General features: G+C 49.8%; 1 protein-coding gene across 5 annotated transcripts in view; it reads right to left on the bottom strand.

Moving 5' to 3' along the window:
* The window catches only part of PTPN3 (protein tyrosine phosphatase non-receptor type 3), a 111,924-nt gene extending 94,605 nt beyond the window's left edge, over nt 1–17,319 (bottom strand). The window contains exon 1 of one of the 5 annotated variants that reach the window (XM_066256564.1): nt 17,216–17,319. The gene's annotated coding sequence lies outside the window, so the exon portion shown is untranslated. Of the gene's footprint in view, nt 1–4,072; nt 4,091–16,281; nt 16,388–16,848; nt 16,968–17,215 lie in introns of those variants that run through there. The other 4 variants (XM_066256560.1, XM_066256562.1, XM_066256565.1 and 1 more) reach the window with 4 other exon arrangements.
* Nucleotides 17,320–21,462: the final 4,143 nt, after the last annotated feature.

The following is a 21,462-nucleotide window of genomic DNA, read 5'->3' as shown; positions in this document are numbered from 1 at the left end:
TTGTAGCATGTGTCAGAACTTCATTCCATTTCAAGGATGAATAATATACCATTGTATGAGCAGGCCTAATTTTGTTACCCATTTGCTGGACACTTGGATTCTTTCCACCCCTGGCTACTGTGACTAGTGCTGCAATGGACACTGCTGCACGAGCATCTGCTTGAGCCATTTTCAGTTATTCTGGGGGAATATCCAGAATCGCTGGATTATATGGTGATTCTATGTTAAGCCTTTTTGAGAAGCCATCAAACTTTCTACAGAAGCTGCATCATTTTATACTCCCACCAACAATGTGAGAGGGTTCCAGTTTCTCGACATCTTCACCAATACTTATCTTCCTTTTTTGATAGCTATCCTAGTTGGTGTGAAGTGACTGCATCACTGTGGGTTTGATTTGTTGATTTGCATTTCCCTAACGACTAGGGATTTGAGCATCTTTTCATGTGCTTATTGGCCACCGGCTTAGCTTCAAAGAAATTTCTATTCAAGAACGCTACCCATTTTTTAATTGGGTCTTCTTAACTTGGCTGGTTGAGTTACAGTTCTTTATATATTCTAAATGTTAAACCATTAACAGACACATGATTTGCAAGTATTTTCTCTATTCTCTAGGGTGCCTTTTCACTTTCTTGATAATGTCCTTTGATGCACAAAAGTGTTTTTAAATTTTGGTGAAGTCCAATTTGTCTATTTGTTGCTCATGTTTTTCGTGTCACATCCAGGAAACCATTATTAAATACAAGGCTCATGAAGATTTACTCCTATGTTTGTTTGTTTATTTATTTATTTTTTGTATTTTTCTGAAGCTGGAAACGGGGAGAGACAGTCAGACAGACTCCCGCATGCGCCCGACCGGGATCCACCCAGCACGCCCACCAGGGGGCGATGCTCTGCCCCTCCGGGGCATCGCTCTGCCGCGACCAGAGCCACTCTAGCGCCTGGGGCAGAGGCCAAGGAGCCATCCCCAGCGCCCGGGCCATCTTTGCTCCAATGGAGCCTCAGCTGCGGGAGGGGAAGAGAGAGACAGAGAGGAAGGAGAGGGGGAGGGGTGGAGAAGCAAATGGGCGCTTCTCCTATGTGCCCTGGCCGGGAATCGAACCCAGGTCCCCTGCACGCCAGGCCGAGGCTCTACCGCTGAGCCAACCGGGCAGGGCTCCTATGTTTATTTTTTAATAAGGGTTTTTATGGTTTTAGTGCTTATATTTAGGTCATAGATCCATTTTGAGTTAAGTTTTTATATATGGTGTGAGGTAGGGGTTGCCCTGTTTTTTTTCTGACCAGGATCCCTTTCCCACCATGATCCTCTGGCAGAGCTAGCTAGCATCACTGCACTAGATCATGAACTTCATGAAGACAGTGTCTGGGTCTTTTAAAAATCCTCACTATGGTGTAGGCAGCCAGCCCAGTGCCTACCCAGCAGGTGCTCCATAATGAACTGAGATAAATGGATGGTTGAGTGGATAAACTCCACCCCCCAGGTACAAGACCACCCACAAATGGCTGAAAGACTTGTTTATAAGCTAAATATATTAAGAATTACATATATATCCAACATCTGCATTCACACTTTCCCATCAGTTAAACTAAAATGACCCAAGATCTAACTTGCATACTTAACTAATGACAGGGCAGAGGGCCCCACTCCTCAAAAGCTCAGCATGTCCTTACCAGCTTCCTACTTCAAGTTCCTCATTGCACAGAGGAGGACCCTGTGGGGCAGTGACTTCCCAAATCCAGGGCTTCAACACCCAGGGCTTTCCCCACCAAACCCAGGCCTCAGTGACCACCCAATGCAGACCAGCAACAAAAAGGTATGAGATTAGTCTGAATTCCTTCAAATGGTAGGAGTGGCCCTCTGGCTCCAAAACCTCATAACAACAACGACAAAAATGACCCCTGGGTCCTAGACCTTACCCTGCCCTCCTCACGTAGCACCTCACCCGTGCCCTCGGCTCCAGCCACACTGTCCCTTTTCCTGTCCCTGGGTTGCACACAGCTCAGTCCCACCTCAGGTGTTCGCACCTATTCCTCTACCTGGAAGACCCATCCCTCAGACATCCTCCACCTGGCTCTCCCCCCAACTTTCTTCACGAGTCTGCCCCAATTCTCCCTCTGCGAGGTCTCCCCATCACTCCTCATCTCCCCTCCCCTATTTTTCTCCTTAGCATCTACCACCACTGGACACATCAAAAATTTGTTTGCTGCCCACCTCCTCCCAAGTCCTATGCCCTTACCTCCCACTAGAATGAAATTCCTTGAAGGCAAGGACTTTTTATTACTTAACTGCCGTATCCCTAGCAACTGGAACAGTGCCTGGCGAATAGGAAGTGTTCAGTAAGTACGGGTGGAATGCATGGGTTGGGAGGATAAGATGGGGGCCACCACCCTCAGTACTTACCCTATCACTAAGTGTGACAGAGGGCGAGGCAGGCAGCTCCAAACTCACAGGGGAGTGCCGCCTGGACCCTGGAGCCGCAGAGGCCCACAGGCTGTCCCGGGCTCCTGAGCTGGGGACATCCTGGGTAATCAAACACCTCTACACATCTCAGTTAGGCCCAAAGTACTGGCAGCTGCTACTCTGCTGACCTGGCCACAGAGAATGGAGCCTCTCCCCACAGGCACTTAATAAATGCTTGGGAACTGCGCACACAAATGAATAAATAGCTAATGCACGCAGGCACTTTAAGAAGGCTCTTGTCTGTGCTGTTAACAGCGTATCACTCCAACAGTGCTGGGAGGTGGTTTGACTGAGTGATTCCATTTCTAGGAACTTACCGTCGGGTTTATTTGCAAAGATGTTCCTCCTAGACACATTTATAACATAGAAAATTACAACCAAAAAAAGCAGATTTCCAACCTTAGAGAGTGCCAGTTAAGCAAGTCACATTCTGTAGGATGTCCAAGAAGACTTCATAATGACATGGAGCATGATTAGAATAGTTAAGTAAAAAAGGCTGGTTATAAAATTATCATCTACAGTGTGTCTATCCCTATACCGTATGTTTAAGGGAACTCACAAATCCATAAAGATATAAATGTTAGTTTTCCTATCCTTTCCACCTTTCTAAATTTTCTAAATGGTCTACAAGCAATTATGAGTTAAAATCAAATTGACAGAACTTTTTAAAATGCTGTCACCTGATGCTTTACTGGTGCCCAGGGTGTGTAACTGCTAACACCTCTGTTCCAACTCTGCGGCCTCCCCGCCTGTTCCTGCATTCACACGACCCTGCTTCCTCCCAGCGCTCAACCCCAGCAATCTTCCCAACCCTGCCACAGCGCTGACCTTGTCACCACATCTCCAGAACCTGCTCCAGGGCTGGGATGCCCCACCTGACCCTCTCCTGGCCCACAGACCCCAGTCCAGGCCTGACTCCTGCACTTCCCAGCTCTGTGGCTGTGGGCAAGTTACTGTACCTCTCTGAGACTCCACTTCCTCCTCAGGAAAATAAGGTTGACCCCAACTCACAGGGCTCAGTAAGCCAGTAAGCTAATGGTCCCCACCCCGCAGGGCTTCTGAGGTTCAGGGAGCCGATGTCCCAACCTCACAGGGCCCTTCTGAGGTTGAGGTTCAGTGTGCTACCAGATGTGTGCTCGGTGTTTTCCAACCGCCGGTCCGTGGGCCGGTCCGCCAGGAGTTTCATGCCAGTCGCGAAAGACTTAACCGCCCAGTTGTGTATAGAGATCATAGAACCAATGACTGTAGTAGAATTCGCTTCAACTCAGGGTGATTTCTGCCTTAGTGGCTCCCAAAATAATTCTCCTACTTTCACGGGTCCCCAAGTATAAAAAGGGTGAAAACCGCTGTGATGCTGCCCCGCCCCGAGCCCCAATCTGCTTGTTCTGCCCAGCCCAGGGAAGCTGAACTGCTTATCCTCAATCTGTCCACATCGGGGCACCTGTCCTCTTCTAAAAGCAGCTCGGGAAGAGCCGCTCTGCCTTGGATCTCAGACCACACTGGTTTCTTGACTCTCATCCCCACTCCCCTGGTGAGCCATCCACTCCTTCAGAGAACTCACGGCCCAATGCTCGAGCCTCAAGGCCAAGGACCCAATCCAGCCCCAGCACTCACCCCTCCGGAGTTTCCAGTCCACCTTCTGAGGTCCTCCTTGGCATTTCACCTGAGATCCTGCTGGCTCCTTAAACCACCTGCCGCCATCCACACCAACCTCCTCCCAGGCACCCCAACTCAGAGCTTGGCTCTCAGCGCTCTCTTAGTCACAGGGCTTCACACATTCTTCCTTCCTGAGCACCCCGTATTCATCCCTCCCTCTGACTCCTTAGGCATTTAACTGCACCCACTGCAGCCAGGCTCCGCGGCAGGGGCCGGGGTTCAGGGCTCAGAGGCTATCTCAGGTCCCAGCCCCCTGGGAGCTCGACGGCTTGTCAGAGAGATGCACGAACAGTCACTTTTCAGTGTGTTGTGCTATGAAGACAGGTGTGTGCCACTGGCCGCTGGGGCCTTGTCTGGGGTGTGACCACAGCTCACCCTGGCACAGCCTCTAGGGGGATTCTAACAGCACAACTAGGCCTTGGAGAATGGAGAAGCAAATAGCAAAATACAATCACCCAGTGCTTATTCCAAAGCCTTCAGGGGTCCCTACTGACCCCCATCCAACACCATCATAATCTGATTCCAATCTCCCCTGCCAGACTCCGGACACTTGGGTGCACCTGCCATGTCAAAGTATCCCCATAGAGCTATGAGCTGTGTTTATGTTACTTGCTCTATAATCTCTTCTCCACGCCTCTCCAGCAAAAATCTTGTTCTGGACCAATGCCACTTAAAGTGGGTCTCTGGACCGGTGGCATCAGCATCATCCTGGTGCTGATTAAAAATACAGAGTCTCAGGCCTCACCCTGGACCCATGGAATCTGACTCATCTCAAATATTAAAGTTTGAGAGGCTCCGCTCTGTACCCCAGATCAATTCCCTCAGGCCTTCACTCCCTCCTCCTCAGCCCCCCTGACCTTTGCACCCCAAGGACCCCACCACCTCAGCCCCACCCGCCCACGGCAGCACTTTTATAAAAGTCACAGCTCTCCCCATCTCTGGGACCTCTGGCTCCAGCTGTGGACACGTGTCACACTATGGTCCTTCCGTCGAGCTTACAGAGAGACAGGTGGCAGGCAGTGACTGACAACCAGCACCCCCGGAGTAACTGTCACGTGCCTTGCGGACCCTCCCTCGGTGAAGCTGACATATACACGTGGTGCAGAGTACGGCGGTACCGAGACCGAGACTCAGGAAGCTCAGCTGGGGTCAGGGAGTTCATGGGGGTGGGGTCGGAGATGAGCCCAGGCTCACAACCTGCAACAGTGGGCACCACAGCCTTGCAGAGAGAACCTGTATGGAGGTGGGGAGCAGAGGAAGTACTTCTGCATTTTGTGTGGGGAACGTCTCTCCACCGGCTGAACTGGAAACGAGAGAACAATGGGAAAGGCAGGCAGAAGGCAGGCAGAGGCCAGGCCCTGAAACCCTGCCCTGACAGACTAAGGAGCTCAGACCTGCAGGGGCAGGGAGGTAACTAAGTTTTCAGATCAGGCTGGTTAAAAGCGGCCACATCCTTCCCTGACATCCATCTCATCCCCTCAACCCCACAAACCTGATCCGTCACCTCAGGGGAGTTGCTTCTCTGACCCTCCCAGTGCAACAAATGCAGATAGACACCCAGTGCAGCAAATGCAGATAGACACCGGTGCAGCAAATGCAGATAGACACCCATGGCAGCAAATGCAGATAGACACTCCGGGTGCAGCAAATGCAGATAGACACCCAGTGCAGCAAATGCAGATAGACACCCAGTGCAGCAAATGCAGATAGACACTCCGGGTGCAGCAAATGCAGATAGACACCCAGTGCAGCAAATGCAGATAGACACCCATGGCAGCAAATGCAGATAGACACCCATGGCAGCAAATGCAGATAGACACTCCGGGTGCAGCAAATGCAGATAGACACTTCGGGTGCAGTAAATGCAGACAGACACCCAGTGCAGCAAATGCAGATAGACACCCAGTGCAGCAAATGCAGACAGACACTCCCGGGTATACCGGGCTCCATCTCCTGCCCTCCATGGAGTCTCTTTGCTCTCCCACTCCAAACCCCAACTTCCGGAAACCTCCATAGCACAGCCTTAGTAACAGTCACTAAATGGGCCTCCTGTGACCCAGCATTGCCCAGCTGTCAGGAACCCTTCCCTTCCTCTCCCGTCATTGGGAGCACCTTCCCCAGAAAGGACGGAGGCACGGTCCACACAAATCATGGCCCTACACTGGGCTCCTAGAGGGAGACCGGAGGCTCACCCTCCCCTTCGGCCAACATCCTGAGGAGGCCCAGCTGTGCTCTGGGGATGGAGCAGAGTAAGAGACACCGCTGCCCTGGAGAAGGTCCCCAGAGTGAGCCCCAGCCCTGAGTACAAACCCCAGTCAAGGAAAACATTCTCATGACTCCCTCACCCCCATACCTTTGTGTACCTGGACCTATTTGGAAATTCGTAAGAAGCTGAAGCCTTTCTTAGTCTTAGAAAATGTCTTTCAATGGCAAGTAATCACTGTAACAACGAATCTGCTTCTATGATTAAAAAGTTATAGTAACATTGTATAAAACAGAAACCTTTTTAACATAACACAAAGTTTTAAAATTCTCACATTATTTATAAACTAAATATAGGTTGGCAGAACTTTGTGAAACACAGATCTAGAGTCTGGCTAAGCAACATGTGGTCTGTAGACTAGAGTCCCAATGTCAACGGCTTGTTAGACTCCTGGAATCAGAATCGCACTTTACCACTAAAGCGAGGGAAGTCCTGGCTGAGAGCACATGGTTGGGGGGGTTCAGGCAGAGACGGGGGTGGAGTGGGTGGGGGCAAGACCAGATGGAGCCAGGTTACACGGAACCTGCAGAGAATAAAGTGATCTTACGTACTTTTGTAGGGGACATTTTCTGGTAGCAATGTAAAGGAGGCAGAGATGCAAGGAGCCTGTTGGGGACACAAAGCAAAAGTGGAAAAAAATGGGAGGAGCTTAGGAACAAACCCAGTGTTAGCAGGGTGGGAAGGGAGTCTCTCAGGCAGATCTGCCCAGAGCAGGTGTGCGGGTGAGTGAAGCATGACCCGTGACCCTGGGGCTGCACAGTGAAGACTTCTGGAGAGGGTGTTTTTAAGGAAGAAGTTGCTGAGCTGATTTGGATGTGTAGTGGGTCAGGGGGAGGTGTTTGGATGTGATATATGTACATAGGACCCGAACTTCCCACAGACGACCAGGCTGCAGATGCAGACCTGTGAGGCTCTGACCACACCTGAGGAAAGCCTGAGGAAAGGGAAGAGCAGAGGATAAAGGGAACAGACAGCCTGAGGAAAGGGAAGAGCAGAGGATAAAGGAAACAGCCTGAGGAAAGGGAAGAGCAGAGGATAAAGGGAACAGACAGCCTGAGGAAAGGGAAGAGCAGAGGATAAAGGAAACAGACAGCCTGAGGAAAGGGAAGAGCAGAGGATAAAGGGAACAGACAGCCAGAGGAACGGGAAGAGCAGAGGATAAGGGGAACAGACAGCCAGAGGAACGGGAAGAGCAGAGGATAAAGGGAACAGACAGCCAGAGGAACGGGAAGAGCAGAGAATAAAGGGAACAGACAGCCTGAGGAAAGGAATAGGAAAGGGAAGAGCAGAGGATAAGGGGAACAGACAGCCAGAGGAAAGGGAAGAGCAGAGGATAAAGGGAACAGACAGCCAGAGGAACGGGAAGAGCAGAGGATAAAGGGAACAGACAGCCAGAGGAACGGGAAGAGCAGAGGATAAAGGGAACAGACAGCCACGACAGGTGAGGAGGCAGGAGGGAAGCCGCACCACAGAGGCGCTGGCACAAGGAAGGGGCAACCGGCCGCTGATCTTGACAAGGGAGTGGTCCCGGGCCATCACAGCAAGAGTGGTGCTGACTATGGGGCCAGCGGGGAGCCTGGGAATGGCTGGAGGCTGGAGGAGGCAGGGGTAAAGCTGACACTGCTACACAAACGTCTAAATATCCCCCGAGGCTGCAAGACCCCTTTCATCAAAATCGTCTTTCTCTCCACTTACATTCATAGCAGCACTGTTTGTAACAGTCAAAAGGTGAAAGCAGGCCAAGTGTCCATGGACACATAAATGAATAACCAGAACGTGGCCTATACATTCACGAGACCATTATTCAGCCTTAGACAGGAAGAGCGTTACTAGTCACTCCGTCACTCCCTAATAAACTTCCTTAGATGAGATCTAGAGAAACACACCTGAGACCGGGGGCTTGAAACTGTGCGATGTGGGTACCAGTCCCTGCTCTGCGACTACCTGTGTGCCCCGGAGCTGCGCATCCTTTTCAAGGCCTCGATTTCCCCATCTGCACAAAGAGGGAGCTGGAAAAGCTCTACTGAGGTCCCTGCCAGGTCTGACACGGTGGGGTTCTCTCTGTCCTGTAAGTGACCTCAACTAACTGCTTTCACGTAGCTGAGACTTAGGATGAAGAAGAACACTTTCAAGCAGTAAAACGCAGTGTAACAGTTAACTAGAAAACCTCTGCAAAGTTCAGTAAGTGCTAGCAAGTATCTAAGAACTAGCGCTCTCCCTCCCTAACTGGCTTTTCCATTAAAGCCACCCATGCCTAGAGTTATAAAAATACTGGGCTGCACTGGACTGTGTTCATGAAGGGCACAGGACTGGGATGCCCCACAAAAATATACTTTCACACTTTCACCCTATAATATTTTTTAAACCCAGAAGTCAGGTTTTGTATTTTTTGCAAGGCACAAAGCTGGCGGAAGTACCAGACAACATGGACCGCAGTGCTCGCCGCCTCTGACCAGAGTCTGGGCACTCAACATGGCAAATCCAGGCTTCCTGATAAATGGCTCCCTACTGACCTGGTTACCGGGATTCCGAGACGCTGGTTTCCTGCCTGGCTTCTCCGCATCCAAGTCCCTGTCTGCACCTACCGGTCATCTAGTGGCCATCCTCTTGTGTCTGGGTTCACAATGACACCTGCTTCCCCGCCTCTGCCAAAGGCCAGCGACTTGGTTCTGACCTCGTAACAAGGACTGGGAGAGGGACATGGGTGTTGGCGCGAGAGGACAGGGTGTAAGGGTAAGCACCAGGGGAAAAGGTAGATAAGGTCTAGGGAGACTGGTCTCCCGCCCCACCTTACTCACACACCCTGGCTCTACATCCCATTAGAATTTTGTCAGTAAGAAGCTCAACTGGCTTGTTTGTCCCCCTTGTGCTTCTACCACAGACCCTGTCCCTCCTCCTCCATCCAGCCTGGACACCTAAGTGACATTTCAGGCTCTCATTGTCCCGAGGCAGGAGCAAAGCATACCAAGGGAAGTGCGCCCACAGGGGAGACCAGAGCCACGAGCATGGACCTGGAGGCAATGCCAAAGGGATCTGTTTTATCTTTATCCAGGTGGAGGATTCCTGCTGCGAGGGGGTTTGCCAGGCACACTCCCTTGCACTGACCTCCAACCTCAAAGTCACATTTGGGTAGGGTGTTCACACATCCTCGTTCACCTAGGGTAGTCCCAGTCCGAGGCTAACTGATTAGATGCCATCATTAATCGCCGACCCTTTTATCCTCAAAATGTTCTGGTTTGGAGGATGAATGCTACTCACCCTACCCTTTGGGCCCCTAAGCCTGCCAAAGGAAGAGTCACGGTTAGAGAACGCTGCTTAGCGTTGGGAGGGACCTCTGGGCCGAGTCTTGCCCTCATCAGATGTTCCAGACTCCGCTCCAGCAACCCTGTCAAGCCGTCGCCCAGTGTCTGCTTGGATACCTGCAGGGACAGCAGGCTCACTATTCCTGAAGAAAAGCTTTCTTTTGGGGGGAGAGCTGGTTATAAAAACAGCAGGATTCGAACCTAGACCCAGTATGATTACAACTGAATAACAACATCCTTCAGCGAGGAAGAGTATGGGTGTGGAGGAAATCAGAAACCTGCCGACTTTTTTCCCTTCCTGCTCCTTCCACCCTGTGGTCTCTTCACTCCACAAATATTTATTGAGTGCATGTGACGTTGCAGTGGCACCGGGGAAACAATGGTGAACTGAAACAAACAGACTCAAATTAAGGGGCATTCTAACAAAATAAGTGGCCTGGACTATTCAAAAATGTCAAGGTCGTCAAGGACAAAGAAAGCCCGAGGAAGCGTTCCAGTTTCAAGGAGACGAAAGAGACGTGCAACCCCAAGATCTGGGCTTTTCTTTGCTAGAAAGAATACTATCGAGACAGCCGGCACAGCCCAGATGAGATCTACAGATTAGAGAACGGTCTAGTACCAGTCCTGATGTCTCGATTCTAAAAACGGTACTGCAGTTACAGGGAGAAAGTCAACCTGTTTAGAGAAGACACTGACGTATTTGGGGGTAGGGAGGTGGGAGGAAGAGTCTATAACTAACCCTTAAGTGATTTAGGAAAAATATACACCCAGAGAGAAGGCTAAAATAAACGTGACAGAACGGTACCATGGGGGCAATCTGGGTGAAGGGCATATGGGAGCTCTTTGTTCTATTCTTGGAACTTCTCTATGTCTGAATTAGGTCAAAATAAAAAATTAAAAGAAAAACAGTAAGTCTCAGAGAAAAAAAAATCTTTTAAAGAAAGACTTCACGGTGTAGCTGGGGAGACAGGTAATAATACAAATAGTTACCCTAATTAACTGCAAAACTGCAAGTGGGCAAAGCTCTGCGAAAGAAGACAGCTGTGGGGGCAGGAGCGCCAGCAGCGAGCGGGTTTACCGGCATCAGGACTTACCGGCATCAGGACAGAGCGAAGCCCGCAAGCCTGAGATAACTGGGGGGCGGGGGGAGGGTTCCAGGCCCTTAGTTTTCTACAGCAGCCCTGTAAAGTTGATAACCAGCTTGGGGAGGGAAGCGGGAAACACAGCGGGCAGGATCTGGGTTCTGGCTATAATCATCCCCTCTCCCAGGGTCAGGGACGGATGCCAGAGCTGGTGGCTGCCTCTGTCACTACGAACCTCAGGTCTACACTGGCTGACTCACCTGAAGGAAGCGAGGTACAGGGGTCAGGTCTTCACACCCCACTCCCACAGTCAGACCAGTGCTTTTCATCTACACAGCCATGGCCCCTTTCTGGCCCTGGGTCTGCCCCTGGGAAGCCCCCTTTAGAGCTAAGAGCTAGGGCCTGTAGCCCTGCCCTGGCCGTGAGGCGTGGCTCGCCCACAGTGACTCTCAGCATTGAACTCCTAACAAAGTGCTCGTCCAGAGGGTCGGGGGGCCTGACCACAATGGGCGGGACCGCTTTCCTGTTCCAAGTTCTGCCTTAGTGGGTGTGTGGTCACTAGCTCCTTCAAAATGGCCAGTTTAAGGGACACAGGTTCTATTACTATCCTCATTTTTCAGTTAAATGACTTGTCTAGGGCAAGTCTTGGGTTCAAATCTTGAGTGTCCTCCTCATGAGCAATGTGCCCTTTGAGTAGCCACTTCCTTCCTCTGAGGATCAGTTTTCTCCCCTGCCTGCAAACTGGGCCTCGCAGGAATTTGCAAGACTCTGGGACTAGAAGGTAGTGTTGATCCCTTTTGGAGGCTCCAACAGGCTCACTACAGAAAATTCACTCCAAAATACACATTGCTTAAATATTTACTAAAAGCTTGTGTATTCTTACAGTAAATCATAGGACCTGAATTTTCCAGGACTATCCCAATTTCAAATCCTCTGTCCTAACTTTCCATATAAACCATTGAAATGTCTCAAAAATTCCACTCTCTCAGTATCCAAACAACACCTCCCAGGCCTCCTCTTGCACAAAAAAAGTAGCAAAAACATTCTTTTTCGGACTACAGATCCCAATCTTTGGTTCCAAAAACGTAGTCAGGGAGCCCTGCAGGACCCCTGAAGGAAATGGGGTCAGGGGTGAAAATGTGCATCGGTCAGCACTCCACCAAACCCTCAGACTGGGCTGTTCTTTGCACAGCAGGACAAAACTAGCCAGGAGACAGCGAACCACGACCAAAGCATCCTCCACAGAGGGGCACAGACTACGGAGGCGAGCTCTACAGCACCGACCCGCGGGGGCAGCACAGTCGGAGGATTGCTACGGAGATGAAATGAGTGAGTGAATATCTGGAAAGCACTCAGGAACAGTGCCTGGCAGCGCCAGGAAGTGCTGTATCAGTGCCGAATAACTAAAACCAGAAGCCACAGGGGAAGAAGGTGCTCAGCCTTCAAAGACAACCCAGAAGCATCACTCCTATCGAAGGAAAAGGAGAATGGGCACTTACCCCTGGGCTGAGAGAGCCCAGGCCCCTGCACAGAGATGGGAGAGTACCCTACCTCCAGGAGGTGGGTCCTGCATTAACCAAGCTTAGGAGAATGGGCACTTACCCCTGGGCTGAGAGAGCCCAGGCCCCTGCACAGAGATGGGAGAGTACCCTACCTACAGGAGGTGGGTCCTGCTTTAACCAAGCTTAGGAGAATGGGCACTTACTCCTGGGCTGAGAGAGCCCAGGCCCCTGCACAGAGATGGGAGAGTACCCTACCTACAGGAGGTGGGTCCTGCTTTAACCAAGCTTAGGAGAATGGGCACTTACCCCTGGGCTGAGAGAGCCCAGGCCCCTGCACAGAGATGGGAGAGTACCCTACCTCCAGGAGGTGGGTCCTGCTTTAACCAAGCTTAGGAGAATGGGCACTCACCCCTGGGCTGAGGAGTCCAGGCCTCTGCACAGAGATGGAAGAGTACCCTACCTACAGGAGGTGGGTCCTGCATTAACCAAGCTTAGAGGTTGGACCTGGGGAAGAGTAACTGTTCCTGAAATACCAGGTCTCTAGGAGACTTTGCATGTGTTGTTCTGTCCCCCGAATAACATCTTTTTCTACCTTCAGGGCTGAATTTAAATGTCAGCTATTCCCTATGATGTTTCCTGATCCCCATCAGAATGAGCGGCTGCCTCCACTGGTCTCACTGTGCCTGGCTTTATCCTCTTTTAAAGCAGTTATCAGATAGATTAGTAGATAGATAGATAATAGATACACACACACACACACACACACACACACATACACACAACAGTCTTCCCAACTCCATCATGAATCATTCCAAGAAAGGGATTCAGAATTCATTTCTGTAACCCTATTGCCTGCCATCCAGCAGACTCACTCAACGGCTGAATTTGCTGTTAAACCTGTGCTCACGGTTGGTCTTCATAAGAGGCACAACCAGAAGCCATATGATGCAAGATCTCTTGGTTTGGAACCCATGACCAGATCAGATTTCAACCAGGCGCCTACCAATCACTCCCCTTCGTCCCCTTCAGGCAGATGAAAGGAGACACCTGTGAGAACAGAGGCTGCCGTGGCTCGTGGCTCGGGGACCCAGGCCAGAGCTGTGTGGACACTGCCCAGGTCCTGTCCTGTGTCTATTAGAAGTTGGTAAGAAAAGCTGAGGTTTGGGAAGAACACCAGCAGGCGGCCCTGCCCCCACCAGCCTGTCAATGCCAGGACAAGTACAGAGTGCCTTAGGCATTCCAGCCGCTGCACCAGTCCTTGGGAACAGATGGAGAGGGCCTGGCCCTGCTGTCCAGGAACCATTGTCTGGTGGAAGGAAGTTGAACACTGGGATTATCATCAATAGGTACTCTGGCAGGTAGAGAGGGAGGGACCACAAATTGCTGGTCCCCTCCTAACCTGCAACAAACCCTGAGGGCTGCTGAGGAGGTAGGGTGCCTTGTCTTTCTGTTCCCTCCAATCCCCAAAGCTGAGCCCCTCTGGCCAAAATTTATCCCTCTTGTTCCCTGGACCCATACCACCTTTGCTAGCACAGTTTCTTTATCTGCAAAAAAAGGGGACAGGCAGGACACTGAAGTTTAACAATGTATGTGAAATCTCTCACTTCACAGTGAACAATCAATGAAGTGAGACCAATGACCAGCTTGGAACTCAAACTTCTTTCAGGAATACAATTTGTCTCTGACCAGTTTCTGACACTTGAGTTAAAAGCTACCAGGGGCCATGGCTGGTTGGCTCAAAGGTAGAACATAGGCCTCGTGTGTGGGTGTCCCAGGTTCAATTCCCAGTCAGGGCACATAGGAGAAGTGATCATCTGCTTCTCCATCCCTCCCCCTCCTCTTTCTCTTTCCCTCCCACAGCCATGGCTGGACTGGTTCAAGTGTATGACCCCGGGAGCTGAGCATGGCTCCATAGAGCCTCCACCTCAGGTGCTAAAAATAGCTCGACTGTGAGCATGGCCTCAGATGGGCAGAGCATTGGCCCCAGAAGGGGGTTGGTGGGTGGATCCTCTTCAGGGCACATGCGAGGATGTCTATTTTCCCTCTTCTCATGTAAGTAAGTAAGTAAAGTAAATAAGTAAATAAATAAATAAATGTTTAAAAAGCTACCAGGATACTTCTCAACGATAAAATGCAGAAAGCAGGGCTCTGAGACAGAAGTGATAAAGCAGTGTGCGATCCTGAATTTGACTCTGCTATGTGTCTTACCTGGCCAGGACTTGCCCTCCCCTTACAAAGAAGTCCCACTCCACCCCAACATACTGGATTCGCTGTGATCTGCTGGTCAACCTTGCATCCACCACCCCCAGCACTACATCTGCTAATAGAAGCAGCTTAATTAATAAATGCTGGCTGGCTGAACAGAATGCCTCAGCCACTCTGAAATGCCTACAGTAACTTGACCTTTTACATTCCCCAGCTAATGTCTAATTTGCATATAGGACTGTTTTAGGAGATGGCAAATCACCAGAGACAACTCAGGATCCATAGAGTATTAGGCACGTTTTATTCTACTCTAATTCTCTGCAAATTGGTATTCCATTAACTGTACGTGGGATTTATGGAGCTCACTATAAACTGGAATATTTAACTAGACCAACCTACTCTCTGTCAGATAATAGCCTACTGTTGTTAATGTTCAACTAGTCAATCTCAGAAAAGTTTCCAGCTTCTAATCTACTTTACATCTTGATTTAATTATCAAGAAAGGCATCTATTTAAAAGTCTCCATAGAATAAAGGGCAGTCTGATGCAGAACCAAAAGACCTGCCCACGGAACCGGAAGACCTGAGTTATATCTCAACTATACCACAAAATGTGTAATAGGCTATCAAGGCCTCAATTTTCCCATCTGTAAAATGGGAATAACACCAGCCTCACAGGGTAGTTGTAAAAATTAAATTAGTTTGATGTACGTGTTTGTACTCTGTGCCGTTCTATGAGGCTATACAGAGGTTAGTTATTATAGCAAAAACATAAAACTCTCAAACAACTTCAATAGGCTACTGAGAGAAGGCAGGAGTGGTTCTAAAAGGTGAGACAGGGTATTTGCCCCCCACACCCACCCAGGGGATATCTGGCCATATCTGGAGGCATTCCTGGTTGGTATAACTGAGCGAGAGGGATTGCTACTGAAATCTAGTGGGTAGAGACCAGGTATGCTGCTCAACATCCTACAATGTATATGACGGGCACCACAACAAAGACTTAACTGACACCAGCCACCAGGTTAAGAAACCATGATCTAAATAACCACTACAAGTTGGGTTTAGAAGCTTATGGAACAGGAATCTTCCTAACCAGTCTTGACTTTCAAGCATCAGCTGCTTAAACACTTTGCAGGATGGATCATCTCGCAAAATCATCTCTCAAAACAGCTCTTTTGTAAGTACAGCTAAACTGCCAACTTCTGGAGTTTTTGAATGTATAAAACTGCTTTTAAAGAAGATGCTCTCCAATTACAATTCGACTAAATTGTTTTTCCAAAGCTCTTGTCTTCAGTAGACCTTCTCCAGGGCACAAAGAAAGGGTCTGTCATTTTGCCACTGGGCCCTAAAGATGCTTTAGTAATTCTAATTTCCTGGTGAAACAGGAGCCATGAGGGTCTCTAAACGAATTAAATTCACATCATGCCAACTGCTTGCTTGCTTTGTGCGGGGCACAGTGCCAAACACCTCCACATAATTTATTTCACTTAATACACCCAACAACCCAGTGAGGTGGGCATTATTACTAGCTATTTGCAGGGGTGGAAATTAAGGATCAGAGAGGTTAAACAACTCGCTCAAGGTCACCAGCTGCCCAAGGGGGAGACCAACTTGACCGGAGGTCTCCAGTTTCCAAGTCACAAGCTCTTTCCACCACCTCGGACAACCCAGGTGTCAAGTTGTCTCAACTTCCCATAAATGTTTAAGGCAACCGCAACTTCTCAGTAAGTTTAGGTTGCAGAAAATGGGAATTTCCGGGGGGCTGGGCCCTCACATACACTCCCCCACTGCAGCTGCCTCACCGCTGGTACCTGATAAACCATTCCATGTCGCCCGAGGAATGGGGAGGATTTATTGGCGCTGGAGTTTGTGCCAGGCCCAGAAAATGCCATCTTTGAAAGCCGAGAGGCGGATTCGCCTTAGGAGCCGAGAAGATCTGGCAGCCAGGCTTGGCTTGCTCCCCGCGGGTTGTGCGCCCCGCCTTGGCGCTCCGGGCAGGGGTCGCAGTGCCGCCGGGACCCCCGGAGCCGCAAGCCGCGCGGGCTCCGCCGGTCGTGTCCGCCCCAGCCCGGGTTGGAGCGCACGCCCACGCCCCGCCACCGCCGCCGCCGCCGCGTCCCGGCGCCCGCCCAGGAGCGAGCCCCACCCGGCCCGGCCTGCTCCCTCCCGCCCGGGCCCCGCCAGGTGAGTGCGGCGTGGGCGCCCCCTCCCCGCCCCGACGTGGCGCCGGGACCCCGGGGTTGCCGAGTCCGCCAGCCCGCCCGCGCGTTCGCCGCGCGCCTGGGAACGGGTGGGGGGCGGGGCAGCACTGAGCGCGCCCGGGGCCCCTGGTCGCCCCGCGCCCTGCCGGGGCCCGCTTGGGTCGCACTGGGCCATACCTGCAGCATCCGGGGGCGCGGGGCGCCCAGGTAGGTCTCACTTGCGGGCGGCGCGGAAGCTCGCTCGCTCGCGGCGCGACCTGGACGCCGTCTGAGCATGCCCAGTGCCGCCCGCGGGCGGCTCCCGCCGGCCGGGCTGGCCGCGACGGGCCCGCGCGCAGGGCGGGGGGCGGGCGCCAGGGCCGCCCTGCGGGGCGCCCCCGCCCCAGCCCGGGGCTGTCTCGCCGGGACGCGCATCCCAGGGCCACTGTTTCCCTTCTGCCGAGCTCCGGGCAGCCTCGAGTTCCTTTGCGCGTGCAGGCAGACATTCGTCCCATAACCATTTATTGTGCACCCACTATGTGCCCGGCCCTCCGTGATTTCATACCTGGGAATGTCAAGTAGTCAGGTCAACAAATCTATGAAATAAGGACGAGTCTTTCCCAGAAGGCCCTGGCTGACTCCCAGTGCAGTGCTCATCCCCTTCCACTATTATTAGTAAATTTCCCGGCTTAGACCTTCCCAAGGTTTATGGGCCCTCTACCTCATCTCTTTCACCTCATCTCATACCTGCCTTGTTGCAGCCCCATGAGCCCTTTCTGTCCATCAAACACTCAGAACTTGGCCAGTCTCCACATGCCTTTCCCTCTTTGTGGGACGTCTTTGCTCAGCTTTTCAGTGGCTGGCACCTTCTCATTGTACAAATTAACTCATGGGAGAGGCCTGCCTTGACCATCTTACTAAGTTAGCTCCCTGCTTCTGCTCTGCTCTCCTGTCCTCACTTTATTTATTTTTTCACATTTATTACTATTTATCCATTACTTCGTTCAACAAGTAATTATTGATCATCTACTTCGTCCAGTTCTTCAGTGTGGTGGCCAAATAAACAAAAATTCTGTCCTCTGGTGGAGTTTGGGGGGAGAGAGACAGGTGAGGGACAATAAACACACAAGTAAACAAGCCGTATAGTATATATATTGGAAAGTAGTAAGTCCTACGAGAGTAAAAGAACAGGGTAGGGAAAATTGGGGCTGGAAGGAGTGCAGTTTTCAATGAGGTGGTCAGATCAGGTGACATTGAGAAGGTGACATTTCAGTCAAACATGCAGATGAGTTGGAAAGAGCATTTCCTGCAGAGAGAACAGCCAATGCAAAGACCCTAAGGCACAGAACTGGTTAGGCAATGGCAAGGAGCACAGAGTAGTAGGAGATGAGGTCGATAACTGACTTCCTCTAATTTGCTCACTTCTTATTGCGTATTATTCACCTCCAGAATTTCAGCTCTCGGAGGAGTGCAGTGCTGCCTGTCTTGGCTGCAGTGTTCGAGATACTACGACAGCGCGTGTAACACAGTAGGCGCTCAAAAACTATTTGTTGAATGAATATGTGAATCAAGGGCTGTAGTGATGACTGGAACCATCCTGTCCGGACCTGATGCCTGAGGTCCAGGGGTGTGGTAGACCTAGGGCTGTAAGGTCTGACGGCGGCAGCACCTGATACCCCATTTCGATCCTTGTCCCCACGTCGCGCACGTCCTGGGGTACCGCCACGGCAACGGGCGCCGCGGGAGAGTGGCGTCGGGGGAATTCCGACAGAGACTGCAAGACCCAGGAACAGGACACGCCCAGCGCCCCGCCCCGCATCAACCTTCGGTCGTCGGAAAAACCTGGAGCTGCGGCACCCGGCATCTTTAGGACGGACTGGGAGCGCACTGGGCATGCTCGGAGCGGAGCTGGGCTCGAGCACCCGGGAGGAGGAGCCTCCTGGCGGGACAGGCGACCGCCCCAGAGAAGCCCCGCAGGATCATCAGTCCCTCTCGGTTCCCACCCACTCTTAGGCGAGTGGGTGGTGATGGCTGGAAACATTTTTTTTTCAAAGGTCAGTGGGAAAGCTGGAGACTCAGAGTCCGCGAAAGCAGTTTTCTGTCCTCTCCTAGCCACTATGTGATCTGAGGCATGCACCTTACCCTCTCTGTGCCTCAAATAATACGAATATCTCTGGCCTGCGTGTGGAGATGGAATGAAATCAAGACTGTGAACCTGTTTAGTCCTCTTTTAAGATCCATATTTTTTGAGTGCCTACCTCAACGATTCCTCATCCTCATACCAGTTGGCCAGATGCCGAGAGAGGAAAACAACCGCAGTTAGTGGACATGGGATTTCTTGGAGTTGTTTTAATTTGCCTTCCACAAGAAGCTAGACTGAAACCACCTTTTCTTTCCCCACAGTCAACAGTTATTAGTTCAAACAATGTTCTCAAATTCGAGCTAAAAAATATCCATAACCCTAAAGGAAAAAGACCTAAGTATTTGTAAAATCCTGCATTTCAGATCACTATAAAAGAAACAGGAACAAAAGGAAAGAATATCCCTCAGGTTGGGACAAACAAATGTTTAAAAATAGAGGAAAGATTAATTAGGTTATGGTAGCTTTGTTGAAATAATAACTATTTTACACTAAATTAGGTCATGTTGCAACAGGGGGTTGTTACAGTACAATGTTAAGTGAAAAAAGGCTGAAAACACAAATGCACTGTGTAAAGATTATGTCTACACATTCACCAAGACTTAGAAGGAGACATGGAAATGTGTAATTGTTTGATTTGGAGGGTAGTGGGGTTGGTTTTTCCTTTTAAGCTTATCTATTAATGTCACAATATTGTGTTTGCAATAATAAAGATATAAAAGATCAAATTAAAAATTCTTAAAGTTTTGTGCAAGTCAAATAATAATCACAATAACAACTACTGTTATCGAGCTCAAAGTGTGACCGATACTTTATTTGTATGCTCTCTTTAATCTTTACAGTCACTCTACAGAGTGGGTGTTTTTAGCTCAGTTTTACAGAAGAGAAACATTCAGGAGCTGTTCGCAGCTGGTAAAAAACGAGACCAGCATCTGAACACAGGCTGGTCTGACCTCAAAGCCAGAGTGTTAGGTTTTTATAATAATGCCTCTCTGTATAGTAGCTCACCATATGTCATCATAAAAGCAACCATATATTCCATATTTTTTTTGGAGGGAGAGGTTGCCTTATTTTCCCTCCCCTTTGATGTGTTTGCAGGCCATGAATTACCTTTAAATGTTCTAGTCTCCTGCTACTGTTTTATTCTTGGGGCCAAAAGGATAAAGCTCATCATTTTAAGCTGTCTCACCTGGAATGACATGATGTTATTATCAGCAATGACAGTTGATCTTGTATCATAATCACCCAAACCTTAGGAAAATGGGGTTTTTAGATGGGCATGTATAATCTTCTTAGTCTATGTGGTTGAACCCAGCCAAATTTAGAGCAAATAGAGGGCCAGTTGGGAATAGGGCTCTAACAAGTTTCAGATAATGAGGCCAGTCCAGAGAGGACCCACATAGATTACTGTTCCTGGCGTTCATCTTGGAGGTGGGATCACAATATAATGGAAGCACATAGTCCATGGACTCCTTCAGACTTTGCTACAATGCAAAGAAACAGAGCTGATGGTTCTGATGGCATTTGCAGAGAAAGCCAGGGCCCTACAAGCAGCCTTCCTACTGCCAATAAGCTTAAAAAATACAGTCAACTCTCTCTTTTTAAATAGTTCTGGTAGACTGTACCTGGTCCAGAAATCACTAAACGGTGACAACAAATACATAAAGCCAATGAGAGTCTTTTCATCAGAAAGGAAGAAATTTATATTCTTCCTTTATACAAACCCAATATACATCACTGATAATGGACCAGATTCATATGAGTTAAGAAGAACGACAGATCAGCAACTGAACACAAGTTATTAGCAGCATTCCCAGAAGGTGCCATTTGGGCAGCAGTCTGGTGCCAAGTGCTGCACACGGCAATTGGCTGGGGGCATTTATAGGAAGAGTTTCCTGGAAGACTCACTGAGGATTGTCATTCACATCAAGACACAGGAAGTCTGGTCACTGGGTGGACTGTCTGAATGATTTACAGGGCAGGGCTCCCAGCTGAGAGGCTAATGCTCATCAATTATTTGTGCTGTTAATGCAAGTTCACGAAGAGCCCTTAGAATCCGTAAATATGTGGGCAAGTGGTGTTGTTATAATGACATGTGAAAACAATATGTAAAATTTCTTGCATGGTATTGCTTCAACTGTGTGAATTCCTAGATTAAACCATATAAAATTGCCCTTTTGTATGTCTACAATGGTTGAACATCGGCAGCCTTCTATATTTCAACTTAATACAGACACGGGAAAAAAAAAAGGCTAGGAAGAACTGCATGAAAACATTAATGGTGGCTAAGCATCGCCTTTACTGGCAGAGAAAAAAAAAGATACAGAAGGTATCTTTTATGAATCAGGAGAATTTCAAGTCTTTGGCCATCTATTCCTTTGTATGGCTTTATTATTTACTAAATCTCCTTTTGTGGTGTGTTTCTTATATTATCAGGAAAAATGAAACAAACTTAAAAGTTGGCAAAAGGCAAAAAATGATGTCCAGAGAGGTAAATAGCCATTCTGAAATTGTACAAAAACGTGAGAGGTTCTTTTCACAGAGGGTGAAGTATGCCCTGCCAGTCCAGTGGTGGCAGATGGTGACAGGATGTCTGTTGGTGGCCCAGGAGGGAGGGAGAGGAAGACATGGCCAGCGATCAAGTCAGGAGCCTGTAGAAAAGCTGAGTCCAG

This window comes from Saccopteryx bilineata, chromosome 2, assembly GCF_036850765.1.
Source record: "Saccopteryx bilineata isolate mSacBil1 chromosome 2, mSacBil1_pri_phased_curated, whole genome shotgun sequence".
Taxonomy (NCBI): Eukaryota; Metazoa; Chordata; class Mammalia; order Chiroptera; family Emballonuridae; genus Saccopteryx; species Saccopteryx bilineata.
Note: the sequence above shows the minus strand (reverse complement) of the source record. Positions and strands in the feature narration are given on the sequence as shown.